The 19,440-nt window shown below is 36.2% G+C and overlaps 3 non-coding genes across 3 annotated transcripts; all 3 read left to right on the top strand.

Annotated features, from left to right (window-relative positions):
• Nucleotides 1-2,295: 2,295 nt before the first annotated feature.
• trnat-cgu (transfer RNA threonine (anticodon CGU)) lies at nt 2,296-2,367 on the top strand. The gene has a single exon. It is a non-coding gene; the product is annotated as a tRNA-Thr (tRNA).
• A 6,474-nt stretch (nt 2,368-8,841) lies between these two features.
• trnam-cau (transfer RNA methionine (anticodon CAU)) lies at nt 8,842-8,913 on the top strand. The gene has a single exon. It is a non-coding gene; the product is annotated as a tRNA-Met (tRNA).
• Nucleotides 8,914-10,037: 1,124 nt separating this feature from the next.
• trnat-cgu (transfer RNA threonine (anticodon CGU)) lies at nt 10,038-10,109 on the top strand. Its single transcript has one exon. It is a non-coding gene; the product is annotated as a tRNA-Thr (tRNA).
• The last annotated feature ends 9,331 nt before the right edge of the window (nt 10,110-19,440 follow it).

A 19,440-nucleotide genomic window follows, 5' to 3' on the forward strand; every position in this document is an offset into this window, starting at 1 on the left:
CTTCATCAGTCACCATTCCAAACAAATGAGGCTCATAGTTTTATGTTTCAAACAGAATTGTGCAACAAATAACAGGATATATATTTTTTGCAGATGTGTTTTAATGATTTTCACCCAATTTCAACCTGGTGTCACAGAAATCCGTGAAATAGCCACAGATTTCGCTTAACTCAAAATCTGTGGAATAGCCACGGAATTGCTCAAATTTCCGTGAAACTGACACGGATTTCGCTACAATGCAAGTTAATGACAGTCATATCCCGTGGCTATTCCAACATACAAAGTGATTATGTACATTCACTGAGTGAATATTTAGAAAATAAAACATATATTTCTCGCTAGAAATGTGATCAAAATCCATTTTTATGCAGAAACTAAGTCAAAATATTGATTTTTTTCACTAAAAATGAGAGAACTGTCCGCCATGTTTTTTGTTCTGACCGCTGGGACCTTGAAAGCCACGTGACTTGGAACAAACCAATAGGAACAAATATTAACTTGCATTGTAGCGAAATCCGTGTCAGTTTCACGGAAATTTGAGCGATTCCGTGGCTATTCCACGGATTTTGAGTTAAGCGAAATCCGTGGCTATTTCACGGATTTCTGTGAGACCAGGTTGTTCAAACAGTATTGTGCAACAAATAACAGGATATATATTTTTTCAGATGTGTTTTAATGATTTTCACTCAATTTGCATCCCCCTCATTGAAACATATGTGTCTTGCTGGAAGAAAAACACAATCAAAGTAAAAATAAACACATAAATATAGTTATTTTTAAATGATATTTTCCTTTTTTGTTTTGTTTATGAGCCCAAAAATACTGCAAACTAACTACTTGTCCTGCTTTGGAGCATTATATATTATACTTACCAGCTCATTGATTGTATAAGTTTTGCTTGTTTGTTCGACCACGTGCCGAATAATCAGACAATAAAGAGAGTGAAGTAAACCTCAGTGTGAGACTTGGACATGATTTGTAAATATTATATTATATATGTTATATATGGGTCAATGACGTGATCTAATCCATTGTCAGTTAGTGTAACCAGATTTTTTTTTACCCATAAAAATCTGATATCTATATCTATATACAGGAAAACAAAAGTGAACTAAAATGAGAAAAAATACAATCTATGTTTACATTGCAACATTATGGTACATAACAAATTTTACATCATTTGTCAAAACTTTAGGAAAAAAATGGTTGTTTTAAGAATATGTTCTGCTCAGAAATACTCAGAAATGTGTTTTTTAAAATTAAGTAATTATATGTATAAGTCAACTTAAATACACTGTTGGTGGAAAAACTTTAATATTCTTTAATAATATTCTTCTACACTGCAAAAAAAGAAAAGTTGGGTGAATTCAAAATTTCAAGGTAACAAACTTCGATAAAATTTTAAGTTGGACAATTAAACTAAATATTTTTAAGTTTTGTTTTTGAGTTTGCTCAACTCTGATGTGTTGATGGGAAATTATGAGCAGGAGGACGTCCAAGTTCTCAATTCAACATAGTTTTATTACAATACGTCAAAAATTGTGCAATACAGAGATCTCCGGGTCCAAAAACTCATGTCCCTGATACACACAGACGGGTTTCATTTCGTGAAGTCTGAACCCCGTCCTTTCCCTCGAACCCATTATTTATCCTAACAATTGTTTACTAAACATGATGGTAGATTTCTTCCAGGAAGTTCCGCCTTCTTGATCCACTGATGTCTTACAGAGATATAACAGGAGCCAAAGGGTTTTCACTGTCTTACATGGATTCTAAAGTCTATAAAATATAAAACAGACAATAATATTCTTTGCGATTATAGAATCTTAATCAGTTTAAGCAACGGAATATATGTAATCAAAGTAATCCCAGTTTCTAAACCAACATTAACACACAAACATAATCATTGTATCAAAATCATATTGCCTGATTAATAATACCAAGGCTGACCTTTGATAGTGAAACAGTCAGACACAGGGACAGGCAACAGGGAGTCACACAACAGAGAAGCACAAATCAAGCAATCAAATCATTTTAACAGGTAGAATAATCAATTTATTTTAACACTGGCTAAAAACAAATGATAGACTCTGATCATTGTTTCCCCAAACATAAGAAAAGGCGTGGTAAGGCGTTTTTTTTTGTTTTTCGTTAGATTTTTATAAAATTTTACGTTTTTTGTGTTTTTGTATGTGTTTTTTTGTAATTTCTTTGTTTTTTTTGGGGCTTTTTTTATTTGTTTTTCATAATTTTGTGTGTCTTTTTTGTATTTTTCCGGTTGATTGGTAAAATGCAGGCGTGGTGGCCAAGTGGTAAGGCGTTGGTCTCGTAAACCAAAGATCATGGGTTCAACCCCCATCCATGCCTTTAACCCTCTGGAGTCCACGAGAACACCGGAGCACAACTTCTTCATGACGAAGCAGCATGGAGCCCTGCTGTCAGCTTTTCTACAAGTTTCCATGTCCAATTTAATGCATCAACTCTTGTTCAGCAAAGGTTAAAATCACCACGACCAAGTGTAGCAAGATGATTTTATTTTTTCGCAGATTTTTCAAATTTTGCAATTGTGTGTGTGTTTCAACATTTTTAATGCAATCTTTTGTGTTAACTGTTTTGTATGGTATTTGGGTATTTTTGTGTGTTTTTCATTTGATTTTTATAAGATTTTTACGTTTTTTGTGTTTTTTTAATGTGTTTTTTTAATGTGTTTTTTTGTAATTTTTTGGTGTTTTTTATTTGTGTTTTTCGTAATTTTGTGTGTCTTTTTTGTATTTTTTTGTGTGTGTTTTTTGTGATTCAAAATGTTGATCCAGTCAGTCACAATGATAAAATAGTAATCAGTTGTGGTTGTGCTGAAAAAGATGATACCAGCATGGCATGGTATTTTTTGGTCATTTTGTGTCTTTTTAAATAATTTGGTGTCTTTTTTTGGTCATTTTGTGTCTTTTTTTGTAATTTTGTGTCTTTTTAAAGTAATTTAGTGTTTTTTTCAGTCATTTTGTGTCTTTTTTTGGTCATTTTGTGTCTTTTGTAGTTATTTTGTGTCTTCTTTTAGTCATTTTGTGTCCTTTTTTTGTCATTTTGTGTCTTTTTTTTAGTCATGTTTTGTCTTTTTTGGATCATTTTGATACTGCCTCCAGCAGCCCCCAGGTAATTTGAGTTTGAGTCCCCTGATATAAAGGTTTTGTTAGTTTTAACAGCCTTTATATAACTTGGATTCAGCACTTGTTTGTCTTTGTGTTAATAATCCAAGTCATTGATTCGTTAGTGAAGGAATGTCTCACTCATGTATTTTGATTTGCCACACAAGTGCAAAAAATGTCCACTAGATGGCGCCATAATACCACTAAATACACACTGATGGTGCAGACTTGACAGAATTAGAAATGTGAGAATAATCATTAGTTCTATGGCACTAAAATAAAGGTTACATAGTCCTGATTCCTTAGATATTCAACCAAGTCTAATTACCAACCTCCCACTTTTATGAAGTATCCTCATTTAAATATGTTCAACCATTTATTCGATATATACAACACATTAAGTCCATTCTGTAAGCTACAGCATATGTTTCTTATAGTGAGTAACACATTCAAATTCAAATTTCAACTTGCATAATCAATGTAAATATTCCAATCTATACACTTATCACATTCCCCCTTAATTCACCCTGATATATTTGATATTTCTTGCACAATGTGGAGAATCTAGAATAAAATAACAATGCTGAGATTGAAATTATTGGGAAAAAAGTATGCAAGTAAGTAAAATCTAATATGGTTAACATGTTTTTGCATTTTTTTGGGAGAAAAACGCTTCAGTTCAATCACAACAAGGTAAACTCCATCTGCTGAAGAAGCTCATGAGGTGTAATGGAAAGCTACTAAATGGATCTTACAGGTGAGATTGTTTTTGACATATTTAAGATATGTTATTCCATCTTTAGTGAAATGGCAAAAGCTTCCCCATTTTTACTGCAGCCAACAGGTGGACTTTGAGTTTGCTCCATTGTCAATTAATCTCTTCATGTTCACATATATCCCACAATGCACTGCAAAAACCAACTGACAAAAAAAAGAGAAATAAATAAGTAGAATTGAGCAAATACATGTTGGAAACAAGTAAAATTATCTGCCAGTGCAGTAAGTAAGTTTTTCTTTAAGTAACTAAAAATATCTAGACACTGGAAAAACCAATGATGTCTTAAAATAAATCGAAATATACTTATTTCAAGCAGTTAAGGATGACTTAAAAAAAGACACAAAATGACCAAAAAAGACACAAAATGGGAAGACAGAATAACCAAAAAACCCCACAGAAGACACAAAATAACTAAAAAAGACACAAAAAAGACACAAATGACCAATAAATACTCAAAATGACCAAAAAAGACACAAATTACCAAAAAAGAAACAAAATAACTAAAAAAAGACACTAAAAAGACACAAAAAAGACACAAAAAGACAAAAATGACCAATAAATACACAAAATGCCCAAAAAGACACAAATTACCAAAATAGACAGAAAATAACTAAAAAAAGACACAAAAAAGACAGAATTGACCAAAAAGACACAAAATGACCAAAAAAGACACAAAGACACAAATTACCAAAAATGACACAAAATAACGAAAAAAAGACACAAAAAAGACACAAAATGACTTACAAAGAAACAAAAAGACATGAAAAGGATTTAAAAATGGACAAACTGGCCCTTTAAGACTCTACAGAGTTAACAGTATGTTGATGTGTTTACAGCGTTACAGTTTCCTACACCACTAAGGAACAGTGAATGCAACACTTCAAATACTATGATGACTGTCAAATTCTGCTGAGCTGAAAAAGCTGCGATGAAACTTTTTTTTTTTTTTTTTACTGAGACATAGACGGGGAATGAAATATTAAATATTTATTCAGGCATAAACTGTTCTTTGGTCGGCACTGTTTTATACATTATACATAACCACAGATCCTTTAAATACAGTATGTGAGCCTGTGTGTGTGTGTGTGTGTGTGTGTGTGTGTGTGTTCTTGTACTTCCTACATAGTGAGGACCAGAACACATTTTTAACCAACAGAGTGAGGACATTTTTGCAAAGTGAGGACATTTCGGCCGGTACTCACTTTTTTGAGATTTCAGACTTTGTTTTAAGGGTTAAAGGTTACAATTAGGTTTATGTTTAAACGATAACTAACTGAAACTGTATTGTGTGCTTACAAAACTAAAACTAATTAAAATTATAGTGAAAATGTCCTTCGTTTTCGTCTTTGTCAACTTTTTTCATACATAATGAAGATGGATAAGACAAAGGAAAGAAAGGCAAAATTCACTGTGACCTCTTTTAATCTATCCATTACAAAAAACTAAAACTAATAAAAACAAAACTTAAACTAAAGCATTTCAAGAAAAAAAATACTAAACTAAAACTAGCAAACTCACTCTAAAAACTCATTAAAACTGAATTAATTTGAAAACAAAACTCCACAACGAAATTAAAAGTTAAACTAATGAAAAATAAAAATGAATAATAAAATAAGAAAAAAATGAAAAAATTATAAAAATCCGCTAAACTTGCAAGGGCATTCAGTGTTCCAATGCGGGCCCTCACAAAGATAGAAGCACAAAAATGTGTGTGTCTGTGTCTGTGTGTGTGTGTGTGTGTGTGTGTGTGTGTGTGTGTGTAGATACAAGGACTTGTCTAGACAACAGATCAGCTTTATGGTCACCCTGGGCAGCATCTGAGTGAGATTTATTTTCTATATCCAGACGGACTTACAGACACACACTTCAGCTTCACTTTGGTGGCTTTTTTGAGTTGCTTTGGGATCGTTTTCTTTTTCATCTGAAGCTTCAAGGACCTTCAGAAAAATAAGCAGAGTGTTTATTTTGCAAGATGTCTCAAGAAGAGAGTCTGAAAGGGGAAGGTGGAGTGAAGAGGAAGGGAGCGGAGACGGAGAGGAGACAATATGACACATGATGTAATGACGGAGGAGGAGGAGGAGGAGGAGGAGGAGGAGGAGGAGGAGGAGGAGGAGGAAGAGGAGGAGGAAGAGGAGGAGGAAGAGGAGGAGGAGCACTGCAAAAAAAGGATGTTAATATCCAGAATCGGCACAAAAAGACACAACATGGCCAGAAAAATAGACAAAATAACTAAAAAAAGACACAACAGACACAAATTACCAAAAACGACACAAAATAACTAAAAAAGACACAACAGACACAAAATTACCAAAAAAGACCCCAAAAAAGTCCCAAATTACCATAAAAAGACACAAAATAACTAGAAAAGAGACAAAATAACTAGAAAAGACACAAAATAATGGAAAAAGACACAACAGACACAAAATTACCAAAAAAGACCCAATAAAGACCCAAAAAAGACCCAAATTACCATAAAAAGACACAAAATAACTAAAGAAAGACGCAAAATTACAAAAAAAGACACAAAAAGACACAAAAAAGACACAAAAAAGACACAAAAGGACACTAAATAACTAAATAACTAAAAAGACACAAAATAACTCGAAAAGACACAAAATAACTAAAAAAGAGAAACACAAAATAACTAAAAAATACACAACAACAGACACAAAATTACCGAGAAAGACCCCAAAAAGACCCAAATTACCATAAAAAGACCCATAATAACTAAAAAAGACCCAAAATAACTAAAAAAAACACAACAACAGACACAAAATTACCAAAAAAGATCCAATAAAGACCCAAAAAATCATAAAAAGACACAAAATAACAAAAAAAGACCCAAAATAACTAAAAAAGATGCAAAATGACCAAAAAAGACACAAAAAGATGCAAATGACCAAAAAGACACAAAATGACCAATATATATATATATATATATATATATATATATATATATATATATATATATATATATATATATATATATATATATATATATATATATATATATATATATATGCTGATGAAGTTCTACTTGACATGAAACAAATAATCATCAGGTCACTCTGCTCGGACCAGTTCATCGCTGTTTGCAGCTTTAATTTATCTTGTTTTAAGAGTTAATTTCTTATTTTAAGTGTTCAACATGCTTATTTCTAGATTTAATAATCTTAATTGAAGAAATCTTGTGAAGTGAAATTATCTGTCAATACAGCGAGTTAATTTCCCTCAGATTTAGTATTTTTATCTGGTTTTTCAACACACCTTTTTAGCAGTGAGGAGGAGAGAATAGCTGTCAGGACAAAGGGAAGTCAGACAGGCAGGAAGACAGAATGAATGAGGCGAGAGTGAATTAGGCGTCCAGCCAGCATGTCCATGTGGGACGCACAAGTTTGATGGGCCGTATTTGTCCGCTGCTGCGTCCAGGCCTGGTGTGTGTCTGCCCATGTGGAGGTTAATGGGGCCAAGCTGAGGTACAAGTGGGGCTTGTGTGAGCAATGATCCTGATGTTCCACGTGGTCCTGTTTGTCTTCGTTCACTTACACTATGTGGGCTAATTGATTGTGGGACGCCACGCTGCATGTGGGTCAAAACCAGTGGTGGGATGTAACTAAGTACAAGTATGGGTACTTATACTTTACTTGAGTATTTCCATTTTATGTAATTTTATACTTCTACTCCACTACATTTCGTGGCAGATATTGTTAGGGCCTCGGGGAAATCGCACCGAGCACTACTGTTATACTGTGGATTTTTTCTTCTTCCTCTTCCGGACACAATTTCGTCCCGCTACTAGCCCTACAACTTGAAGAGTTGCAGGACAAATTATTTATCAAAACGTGCGGTTTGATCGGGATCAAACCGCATTGCCAAAATTTTGCATTGAAATGAATGGGACGGCCGACAAAAAATGAGCGAAAAAGAACAATAATTGGAGATATTTAAACGTCTACTTCTCCGGCATAATTTCACCTGGAGACTCCATTTAAACTTTAAACAGTAGACACAAGTCTTGTGTATCGGTGTATTAATCCAAGTTTTGATAGGTCATATAGTTTTTTATCAATCTCTGTTCAATGACCATGATCATTTTTGGAGAAATTCTGAGATTATAATGGGTGTGTATTGCACGGAATGTTCGTGTCACAGTGTGTGACATCATCACCAGAGTGTAGAGGGAGAGAAAAAATGAATTTGAAAACTGCGCTCCAGGCCGCAAATTCCACTCTACAAAAATAATTTATACATAGAAACGTAGGAAAATTAGTCTTCTCCCTCACAATCCTCTGGTAAAGCTGTCAGAGTTATAGTTTGGGCGTAGGACGCACAGATGATCCACCAACACGCACCAACAGCCTCATTGGCTCCCATATTAAAAACGCAGGACGATTTCTGTAGAAAAGCATATTTAACAGTTTTTCAGATCGCTCTTACAAAGCTATTTCTTCATTTTTCTTCACAAAAAACATATGTAGACATTCAGGAAGAACTCAGGATGCTCAAAGTGAAGTCGGATCAATGATAGGTATTATGGTTTTGCCAAAAATGCTTTCTGTTAGAGGCCAGAAATTCCAGTCTGTCCACCTCTGGCTGCTGTCACTGTGCCGGAACATTCTACAGCGGCAGTTAATTCTGTTGATTGCTCTGCTCTGATTGCCTTTAATCCTTTGATGGTGATTACAGTAACACACACTCCTCCAGATACACATGATGAGGTTAAAGGGCATAGGTTGCTGTATAAATAAATACATGAAAAGGAATGCTTGTTGTAGGTGTGCTCCTTGTATATTATATAGTATCATAACATTACTAGTATTAATTGTTTGAAATCTCTGAAGAATCTCATCAGTTTCAGTTCTTTTTACTCCACTACATTTAGCTGACATCATTAGTTACTTTAATAACGTAACGGATAAGGGAGTGGTGGCCAAGTGGTAAGGCGTTGGTCTCATAAACCAAAGATCATGGGTTCGACCCCCATCCATGCCTTTAAACAGAGGAAGATGAGGGATTGGGCCTAAATAGGCAAGGAGGCAGAAAATGGAATTAGTCAGGACCCTCAAAGAAAACAAAATCTTCACATCTTCAGCAAGCAGATTTTAATGACACACCAACAATCTAAAGAAATTCCATTTTATGGATTACACCATTTTAACAATTACACCAACATTTTAGCCAAAAGCTCAGCAAAAGAAGTAGGTTTTTAAGTTTAGATGCTCAGAGATTAGAAACTAAAAGCTGCCTCACCAGAAGTTTTTGTCTTGCTCTCTGGAACAAACTGCCGCCAGATGAACTTAAGGATAAATAATGGTATGGGACCATGCTGAATATAATGTCCAGAAACATTTAAATGAAGACTGAATTTCCCCACTGCAAGATAAATAAAATCTTATCTCTTAAACGATGTTTAATAATACACATAAACTTTTCTCCTGGCCACACCATTATCAATCCTAGAGTATTAGTTGGGTATGACAAGTTTTAGCCTTATTCTTACAGCTTAATCTCAAACACAACCTGCACCAGAGCAGCTGTTTTAGGACAGAAAACCATGGTTTTTCCTGAAGTTACCTGGCTAAAAACAAATGATAGACTCTGATCATTGTTTCCCCAAACATTTCGTTCGACCCCCATCCATGCCTTTAACCCTCTGGAGTCCACGAAAACACCGGAGCACAACTTCTTCATGAGGTAAAAACGAAGCAGCATGGAGCCCTGCTGTCAACTTTTCTACAAGTTTCCATGTCCAAATTAATGCATCAACTCTTCTTCAGCAAAGGTTAAAATCACCACGACCAAGTGTAGTAGCATAATTTTATTTTTTTGCAGAGATTTTTCAAATTTTGCTATTGTGTGTGCGTTTCAACATTTTTAATGCAATCTTTTGTTTTAACTGTTTTTTTTGTATGATATTTGGATATTTTTGTGTGTTTTTTGCTTTTTTTTATCTATCTATTTTTTGTGTGTGTGTTTTTTTCGTTAGATTTTTATAAAATTTTACATTTTTTGTGTTTTTTTATGTGTTTTTTGTAATTTTTTGAGTTTTTTATTTGTGTTTTTCGTAATTTTGTGTCTTTTTTGTATTTCTTTGTGTGCTGTGATTTGTAAATGCTGGCGTGGTGGCCAAGTGGTAAGGTGTTGGTCTCGTAAACCAAAGATCATGGGTTCGACCCCCATCCATGCCTTTACACAAAATGATAGGTAAAGACTGCTAAAAGAATCTAGTCTTGTAATTAGTTACCCTGCTAGATTCACAGTCTGTCTAAAATCTCAGTCCAATGCTATACACCAGAAGAATTTGGAAAGACTCCTGGAAGACTATCAGCTCACATCTAAAGACAAGTCTCTTAGTCCCACACAGAGATTATAGACAGACTGTCAATCTTGCAGGGTTACTATTTACAAGACTACAACTAGATTCTTTTAGCATTTATTTTTTAACCTACCATGCAATTTTCCCCATCATGCTCTTAGTAAAAACTTACAAACTGGAGGAGAAGCAGCTTTCGGCTCCAGCTGCTCTAATGTGTGACTCAGTGGTTTGTGTTGAAAAAAAACAACAACAAAAAGAAGAAGAGAAGACGCCACAAAATGCCCCTCACAAAGCTGAAAAAGGGTTTCTGTCTTCATCACATGAAAAGACTATTGACTATTGATATAAGAATTGACTATTTTACAGTAAAAATAGATATAAGTAAGAATAAAGGAAGGGAACATTTAGAAATGAATTCATGACATACATTTATGTCCTATTTAATTATAATGTGTTTAATTGAATAATTATATTCATCAGCTCTATCACACATTAATCATGGATTATTTATTACTTATTTATGTTTAAATGTATTTATATATTTTAACTGGGTCTCCTTACTGTACATCTAAATATATGACATCACTATATTTTTATTGAGGCATTATTGTGATGTTCCTTTTTCCTGTGGAAGTGGTTTTACTGGTTTTACTGGCCGGTCTGGAACCAGTCTGCAACCAGTCTGGAACCAGTCAGGAACCGGTGTGGAACCAGTCTGGAACCGGTCTGGAACCAGTCAGGAACCAGTCTGGAATCAGTCAGGAACCATTCTGGAACCAGTCAGGCACCGGTCTGGAACCAGTCAGGAACCGGTCTGGAACCAGTCTGGAACCAGTCTGAAGTCTGGGACTGTGGGAATGTTTTGGTGTAAACACAGCATAAGACGAGGCTGGGACTAAAACCTCTAAACACTTTAGATGTGAGCAGGTGCGAGCTGATAGTTTTCCAGGAGTCTTTTTCAAGTCTTTTTAATGTCTTCTGGTATATAGGTAGCATTAGCTGAATCTTATTTTCCAGATAGTGATTAACTTTTGTTTATTTTGGCCTTGGAGACCCTGAAGATTTAGCTGCTTTGTTCTTCTGTGTTACTTGGTTTATAAAACTTGGTTTTATATAATATAGTTGCTAAACCTTGAGTCCCAGCAGCCATTTTTCTGCATAGTTTGGAGAGTTTTGTAAATAATCTTTGAGACAGCTTGATAGTTGCAGGAAAGATGATTTATGTGTAATTGCTACACATTACGATATCCCTGTGTCTAAGTCAGTGATTCCAAACAGGGGGGGCCTGACCCCCCAAGGCGGGCACCAAAGAACGTTTATTACATTTATTACATACATTAAACGTTTATTCATTTATTTAAATAGATAAATCACGATAGAAAAGTTTAAAAATAAAGGCTATATCGCGAGAATAAGGACATGTGTAACATCCCTCCTGCAGTATACACAGGTAACCTCACCTAGCGGTAACCTCACCTAGAGGTAACCTCACCTAGTGGTAACCTCACCTAGCGGTAACCTCACCTCGTGGTAACCTCACCTAGAGGTAACCTCACCTAGAGGTAACCTCACCTAGAGGTAACCTCACCTAGCGGTAACCTCACCTAGTGGTAACCTCACCTAGTGGTAACCTCACCTAGCGGTAACCTCACCTCGTGGTAACCTCACCTAGAGGTAACCTCACCTCGTGGTAACCTCACCTAGAGGTAACCTCACCTCGTGGTAACCTCACCTAGCGGTAACCTCACCTAGAGGTAACCTCACCTAGCGGTAACCTCACCTCGTGGTAACCTCACCTAGCGGTAACCTCACCTAGCGGTAACCTCACCTAGAGGTAACCTCACCTCGTGGTAACCTCACCTAGCGGTAACCTCACCTCGTGGTAACCTCACCTAGCGGTAACCTCACCTAGAGGTAACCTCACCTCGCGGTAACCTCACCTAGCGGTAACCTCACCTCGTGGTAACCTCACCTAGCGGTAACCTCACCTAGAGGTAACCTCACCTAGAGGTAACCTCACCTAGAGGTAACCTCACCTAGCGGTAGCCTCACCTAGAGGTAACATCACCTAGGGGTAACCTCACCTAGCAGTAACCTCTCCTAGCGGTAACCTCACCTAGCGGTAGCCTCTCCTAGCGGTAACCTCACCAAGGGATAACCTTACCTAGCAGTAACCTCACCTAGCGGTAACCTCACCTAGGGGTAACCTTGGCTAGCGGTAACCTCGGCTAGCGGTAACCTAACCTAGAGGTAACCTCACCTAGCGGTAACCTCGGCTAGCGGTAACCTCACCTAGCGGTAACCTCACCTAGGGGTAACCTTGGCTAGTGGTAACCTCGGCTAGAGGTAACCTCACCTAGCGGTAACCTCACCTAGGGGTAACCTCACCTGGCGGTAACCTCACCTGGCGGTAACCTCACCTAGCGGTAACCTCACCTAGCGGGAACCTCACCTAACAACAGAAACACAGAGCTAATGGAAAAATGGCGAAGCTCTAGGGAGACAAAAATGCTGAATATCTCAAAAAGAAAAAGAGAGGGTACCATGAAAGTCACATTGGGTTCGGCTCGGTTGGACAATGGGGGGGTCGCCAAAGTTTACAATGGTAAAAATGTGCGTCCCTCAAGAAAAGGTTGGGAACCACTGATCTAAGTCTTGGGTTAAGTGGGAGTTAAAGGCTAATATTGTGGATGGCTGAGAAGGAAAAGCGGTTTCCTCCTGGCCACACCATTTCAATCCCAGACTCAAGGCCTTTCTCACAGCAAACACTTTGACTTATCAGTGGAGGAGAAGCACAGTTGGCTCTGCTGTGGTAAAGTGCTGCTGTGAGTGTGAGTAACCGTCCACGACACGGAGAGTCTGAAATCACAGCAGCTCATTGGAATTCAGCCATCAGTCATTTAATCATTTACACCTGTGCTTTTCCGACTGTGACAAGTGAAAATGTATTCCGTGAAAAAGTCCTATTGACCTCGTAATAAGCCACATGGCTGCACACCTGTCCTCCATTAGTTCATTAACGCTGCAACATATATCGATGGCAGTTTGTTTCTAACTGCTTTTCACTTCGCAGAAGCTTTTTTTGTCAGCATGCATTTCAATAGATACCAATTTTTTACCATGGTCTTGCCTGCCTGTTGCTTATGGGTCTAAACGTACAGATACAAAAATGCCTCTGAATGTCCACTTAAATCCATAGCTGTGTTTCCTTTAGGGAATGGGTCTCAAACTCACGGCCCGCGGGCCAATTGCAGCCCTCGTTACGATATTTTGTGGCCCCCTCCTTGATATGAAAGTTTAATGTGAGTTTTATATGAATGGCACTTTACCGTGTTGTGTGTGGAAGGTCCCTTTGATTTCTTTTTTAAAATAAGTATTTTTTTAATAATGTCTTTTTTCTTAATTCTGTCTTTTTAAAATAATTTTGTGTCTTTTTTTGGTAATTTTGTGTCTTTTTAAAATAGTTTTGTGTCTTTTTTAGTAATGTTGTGTCTTTTTTTGGTAATTTTTTCTGTCTTTTTAAAAATAATTTTGTGTCTTTTTAGTAATGTAGGGTCTTTTTTGGTAATTCTGTGTCTTTTTAAAATAATTTTGTGTCTTTTTTTTAGTAATGTTGGGTCTTTTTTTTTGCAATTTTGTGTCTTTTTTTGGTAATTCTGTGTCTTTTTTTGATAATTTTGTGTCCTTTTTATATAATTTTGTGTCTTTTTTGGTATTCTGTGTCTTTTTTTGTCATTTTGTGTCTTTTTTAGTAATTTCGTGTCTTTTTTTGTCATTTTGTGTCTTTTTTAAGTAATTTAGATTTCTTTTGGTCATTTTGTGTTATTTTTGTGTGTCTTTTTTTGGTCTGCTTTGTTTTTATGTCTGGATGTGATGAAGAAGCCATGCTTTGGCGCTTTTGCAGACTCCAGGGGGTTAATAAAATGTTATTTTGCAGATATCACTAAAGATCCAGATGAAGCAGTATTAAATTCAGGATCAAATTATGACCCACTGCAACCATTGAACTCTTAATCCAATGTCAGCCTGTTCTGCCCGGCTCCAGTCCTCACAGAGTGCTTTTTGTTGCTTTGGAAAATCTATAATCAACAACAAAAGTACCACAATCTGACTCACTGCCACAGCAATTACATCATTAAATTTGTAATCATGTAATCATGTTGCCTCTAAATAACATCGTGGCCGTAACTCATTCTGTAATGATGAACCATCATTTAGTGTCTGACCTCGAGTTGAACATTATGGTGTTCTTTACAGGGCAATAAATATCTGAATTAAACTGAAGTGACATGGTAAAAGACTCACTACTCCTCTGCTTCATAACTTAAATTTTAATCTGAGTCTGAACGCTCTGCTCTGCTCTGCTGTTGTATCTATTAAACATGCTTTTCACATAAATGTAATACTATGGTATTTGATGAATGATGCTCAGTTTTTTTAATTAAATAGTGGGTTGAGTAAGGGGCCGCAACCAGTTTCATATTTGTTCCCTTGGCGCCATTAATTACACAGAGCTTTCCACTCATCAATTCATGAAATAACTAAATTTCCGCTGCATTGTTGAAGTACAAGGACACATGGGACCCAATCAGAATATTTGGAGTTTATTGAATGATTGAGTGTGGTGGGTTGAGATGCTACTATAAGCAGGGTAATCTTCATCAGACATGCTTTAGGAGTTACTGTGGAGCTTCACTCAGCCCGAACATTACCTCTTCAATCCCCAACATACACATCTGTACACTATATGTACCCACACACACACACACACACACACACACACGCAAACAGAGTAATTCCTATCATCATCATGATGATCATCATCTTCCTGGCAGCATTTCAGCAATAGCAACATTCATCTTCACACCTCATTAACATGAGACAAGGATGTCAGAATCATCTGAATGCACACAAGCATGCATGCACACACACACACACACACACACACACACACAGTAACACAAAAAACACACATGCATGATGTACAGAAAATCACACACTCCTCCTGCACACCTGCAGCATACAGAGCAGGTTTTGATCCATAATGTGCATCTCAATCCCATCATTATCCATGTAACATATAATCACTGCAGGTTATCCTTTATTATACACACATCATCCACATCAAGCAGGCGGCAACCTCCGGGTCTGAGCAGGGAGGCAAACCAGGAAGTGCCTTAAGCTGCATTCTATCAAAAATTCCAGCAGGGGGCGCTAAGTTTGGCTGCAAAATTATCTGTCCATTCAGTTCAATGCAAAATGAGAAAACTTCTGACTTGATTTATTACCTCAGAATTTTTTTTAGGACAACACTATGGACTCAATCACTAGTAAAAAAAAATCTTCTCCAAGACAATTTGATGTTAATAGTGTAAATAATGGCCGCATTTATAAGAAAATAGAAGATAAAGAATCGTTTGATTTTGGGCGGGGCTACCTTTGATTGACAGGTCACTAACAAGGCAAGCCGTCATCAGGAGAGAAGCAGAACAATGCGTATCCACGGCAACGTGTCAGTAAAGTTATATATAACGTTATATAGATATAAAAAAGGACGTTTATCGGTTTGGTCTCATAACTTTGACCCTTTCACTGTATTTTCACTTAATGACGATGATGATAAGTTTATTTGAACGTTTTGTTCATTAAATGTCTTGTTCAGTGTTTGGTTGGACTAACAGACACTCCAAGGAGTCGCTGCTCAGTTTTCTGAGGTCAGTAACATACATTTTGTTTTTGTTTTTTGCCAAAATGAACATCCCAGTTAATGCTTCAGCTTATGCTAACATTAATTAGCAGCGACTTCTTTCAGTCAGGTTGAGGTGTAGAGACGGCCGAAAACTGAATTGAAAACTGCGCTCCAGGCCGCAAATTCCACTGTACAGAAATAATTTATACATAAAAACTTAGGAAAATTTCTCTTCTCACTCACAACCCTCTGGTAAAGCTGTCAGAGTTATAGTTTGGGCGTAGGACGCACAGATGATCCACCAACACGCACCAACAGCCTCATTGGCTCCCATATTAAAAACGCAGGAAGATTTCTGAAAACGGGAGATGGAACAGTTTTTTTAGATCGCTCTAACAAAGCTATTTTTTAATTTTTCTGGAAAAAAACCCATATGTAGATGTTCAGGAAGAACTCAGGACGCTCAAAGTGAAGTCGGATCAATGATAGGTATTATGGTTTTGCCAAAAATGCTTTCTGTTCGAGGCCAGAAATTCCAGTCTGTCCACCTCTGCTGTCACTGAGCCGGAACAGGTGGCAGTTAATTCTGTTGATTGCTTTGATCTGATTGCCTTTGATCTTTGATGTGATTACAAATACAGATACACACACACACATGCGCGTAAGTGCGCACACTCCTCACACATGCATACACATGCTTCAAACACACGACACACATTTTGAGGTTAAAGGGCATAGTTATAAATCTCTGAAGAATCTCATCATAGTGTACACACACCGGCAGTAGCCCCCGTGGCCCTTTCAGAATTTCCCCAGAGGAAATTTTCTAGTCTGTATTTGCTGCATTCACATACCAAACCACAGAGACATTTTTGACAAGGAGGGAAAAGTTGCTCAAATGTTTTTCTGCACATCTGAACAATGTTGTTTCGTGTTTTTAATTAATACGTCTGAAAACTAATTATTTGTTATAATGGCAACTATTTATTTCATGCTGGAAAAAACAGCTTTTGTGGCTCTCTGCAGGGACAGGTGAAGAGCTCGGCCTTGTTCAGGTACACTGGAGTTTGTCCAAGGTCCACTGGAGACATGTCAGAAATCACAAAGAAGGAGAGAGAGAGAGAGAAGAAGGAATTCACTTTAACAAAGAGCCAAGGATCTGGCTTTTTAATTAAGTATTAAGAGAGAAAATATGAAAGAATGGCTGTATTATGCTGCAGGAAACCAAAGAAGCTAACTTGAAGATTGGAAAGAAGAAGTGTCATTTTATGAATATGACTATTACTTCCTCCTTCTTATGACAGAAATCTGGTAAATTCATGGCCAAACCTTTACTTCACCCCAAATCCAAAATTGACAAAAAAAAGACACAAATTGAACAAAAAAGACACAAAATGACCAAAAAAGACACAAAATGATCAAAAAAGACGTGAAAAAGAACAAAAAAAGACTCAAAATGAAAGAAAAAGATGTGGAATGAAGAAAAAAAAAGACACAAATTGACCAAAAAAGACATAAAATGATCAAAAAAGACACAAAATTACCAAAAATATATGTAGAAATATCCACTAAAAAGACACAAATTGACAAAAAAGACAAATTGACCAAAAAAGACACAAAATGTTAAAAAAAAGACACAAAATGAACAAAAAAGATGTGAAATGAACAAAAAAAGACACAAATTGACCAAAAAAGACATAGAATGAAAAAAAGACACAAAATTACCAAAAATATACGTAAAAATAACCACTAAAAAGACACAAATTGACAAAAAAGACAAATTGACCAAAAAAGACACAAAATGATCAAAAAAGACACACAATGAACAAAAAAGACGTGAAATGAACAAAAAAAGACACAAACTGACCAAAAATAGATGTAAAAATGACCACTAAAAAGACAGAATGATGAAATTAACTCTTAAAACAAGATAAATTAAAGCTGCCAGCAGCGATGAACTGGCCCGAGCAGAGAGACCTGATGATTATTAGTTTCTCACCAAGATAAAAAAGAAACTTTACATTTAGAAGTGTTAGATAATTGATCTTGTTTTAAGAGTTAATTTCCACTGGAGACATGTCAGAAATCACAAAGAAGGAGAGAAGAAGGAATGCATTTTAACAAAGAGCCAAGGATCTGGCTTTTTAATTAAGTATTAAGAGAGAAAATATGAAAGAATGGGTGTATTATGCTGCAGGACACCGAGGAAGCCAACTCGAAGATTTTTACAGTCATCTTTTTGAGCATTTGATATTCACAAGACAGAGTTTGGGTAGAGTGTCATATTATGACTATGACTATTACTTCCTCCTTCTTATGACAGAAATCTGGTAAATTCATGGCCAAACCTTTACTTCACCCCAAATCCAAAATTGACAAAAAAGACACAAAATGACCAAAAAAGACACAAAATGTTAAAAAAAAAAAAAGTGAAATGAACAAAAAAGAAACAAAATGAACAAAAAAGACGTGAAATGAACAAAAAAAAGAAACAAATTGGCCAAAAAAGACATAAAATGATCAAAAAAGACACAAAATTACCAAAAATATATGTAAAAATAGCCACTAAAAAGACACAAATTGACAAAAAAGACAAATTGACCAAAAAAGACACAAAATTACCCAAAAAAGACACAAAATTACCAACAAAGACACAAAATGATCAAAAAAAGATGTGAAATGAACAAAAAAAGACACAAAATGACCAAAAAAGACACAAACTGACCAAAAATAGATGTAAAAATGACCACTTAAAAGACAGAATGATGAAATTAACTCTTACCAAGATAAAAAAAACAAAAAAACTTTACATTTAGAAGTGTTAGATAATTGATCTTGTTTTAAGAGTTAATTTCCACCGGAGACATGTCAGAAATCACAAAGAAGGAGAGGGAGAGAGAAGAAGGAATGCATTTCAACAAAGAGCCAAGGATCTGGCTTTTTAATTAAGTATTAAGAGAGAAAATATGAAAGAATGGCTGTATTATGCTGCAGGACACCGAGGAAGCCAACTCGAAGATTTTTACAGTCATCTTTTTGAGCATTTGATATTCACAAGATAGAGTTTGGGTAGAGTGTCATTTTATGACTATGACTATTACTTCCTCCTTCTTATGACAGAAATCTGGTAAATTCATGGCCAAACCTTTACTTCACCCCAAATCTGACAGAGAGAGCATGCCACTGACTATAATGTCTCAGTATTTCATGCTCATTTTTGCGGCTCCCCCTTGCTGCTTTCCATAATAAGGACGAACTAAGATACGACCACACTGAGATGTGTGTGTGCTTTCACGCTGGCTCCCTGCAATTTTCATTAACTTTATGTTTTTTTAGAGGTTTAAGGCTGCAAGGTTCAGGTGAATAGCTTTTTAAAAGCACACATTGTGCATATACAGTCATGGAAAAAATGATTAGACCATTATATTCTACACAGTCTGCAGAACTCCATTCTCTTTTTATACAGTTTAACCCTGTGGAGTCTCCAGAAGCTCCAAATAATCCAGACTTGTTG

Source organism: Centropristis striata, chromosome 3 (genome assembly GCF_030273125.1).
Source record: "Centropristis striata isolate RG_2023a ecotype Rhode Island chromosome 3, C.striata_1.0, whole genome shotgun sequence".
Taxonomy (NCBI): Eukaryota; Metazoa; Chordata; class Actinopteri; order Perciformes; family Serranidae; genus Centropristis; species Centropristis striata.